The sequence below is a fragment of the Triticum dicoccoides genome, chromosome 2A (genome assembly GCF_002162155.2).
Source record: "Triticum dicoccoides isolate Atlit2015 ecotype Zavitan chromosome 2A, WEW_v2.0, whole genome shotgun sequence".
Taxonomy (NCBI): Eukaryota; Viridiplantae; Streptophyta; class Magnoliopsida; order Poales; family Poaceae; genus Triticum; species Triticum dicoccoides.
Window position 1 is genome coordinate 667,412,415 of NC_041382.1, and position 1,168 is coordinate 667,413,582.

The 1,168-nt window shown below is 49.1% G+C and overlaps 1 protein-coding gene across 5 annotated transcripts in view; it reads left to right on the top strand.

Annotated features, from left to right (window-relative positions):
- The first annotated feature begins 6 nt into the window (after positions 1–6).
- Positions 7–1,168, top strand: part of LOC119356093 — a 19,032-nt gene continuing 17,870 nt past the window's right edge. For all 5 annotated transcript variants that reach the window (XM_037622994.1, XM_037622998.1, XM_037622997.1 and 2 more), the window contains exon 1: positions 7–386. The gene's annotated coding sequence lies outside the window, so the exon portion shown is untranslated. The remainder of the gene's footprint in view (positions 387–1,168) is intronic.

Consider the following 1,168-nt stretch of genomic DNA (forward strand, 5'->3'; position numbering starts at 1 on the left):
GTTATCTCATCGCTAGATCCTTAGATCCAGTCACTCAGATGCGACGCGACCCTCCTCGATGGGTCGCCGGTCGCCGCGCTTCTACATGGCAGAGAACGGTGGCTTCCCGCCCAGATCTCGTGCTTTCTTCGGGCGTGTGCCAGCCCGCCCCGCTGCAGGTGGGCAGAGGGGATGCCGCAGGGCCAGAGCCAAACGGCTATGCCGGCCGGGCTGGTGCAAGTCGGTGCCGATGGGATGCCCATGCCGTGTTTGACGTCCCCAATTCCTCCTCGCTCAGTCCAGGTAGGAGGATGGCGACGACTGGTAGCGATCCACGATGGGAACCGCAAGATCGCACGATGCCTGCCACTATGCCGCAGGGCGTTCCATGCTTTGCATCGAGTCCTGTAAGTTTCTACATGACTTGACCTGATGCTATGGAAATATGTTTGTTCTGGTTCGCGAACTCTCTTGTTCTCAATCTAAAAAAAGTCTCGTGTCCTCCACCTTCTGTGTCCTTTCTTATTTATACAGTATTTCATATCATCATATATGTTGACATATGGATATTGATTGAACTCGTTAGGCCATGCTGCAAAAGTAACCTTAGATAGTTTGATTGCGAGTCAGGTACTCAGGGGTATCAAATCACCCGTGGGTTGTCTCCCTGTGTTAGTTAAAAATATTGTCTTTCATTGATTTGCTGTTACACATGCACCTACACGTTCCAGAGTTTTTATCAAGCCAATTAGTATCTCAACGTCTACATTTAATCAGTTTGTGGCTTCTTCCGCATCTGAAATATGTCTTATAGTTGCTTTATGTACTCCTGTGAAATATATGAATTACATAAGTTTCGTACATGAGATGGTATAGGCGAGGCTTCAAGAATCGCAAAGCAAGCTCCATTGCTTGGTTCCTTTGTCTCTATTTTTCGATCACACATCAGAGCCAAACGCCCCCGACTTCGAGGCTGAAACCTTTTTGACACTATTTGAAATCCGAAAGAAAAACGAAGATAACCAGATATAACCTGCCCAATGGGTATAAAAACTGGCACCACCAGATCCCCTATGACAGTTTGGCTTCGCAAGACTGACCCTTCTAGGCCTTGGCAGCATCTTCACATCCCCTGTGCGCCGGAGGTTCACTCGATCTTCAGGGCCTCAACGCAGGGCCGGCCCTGAGG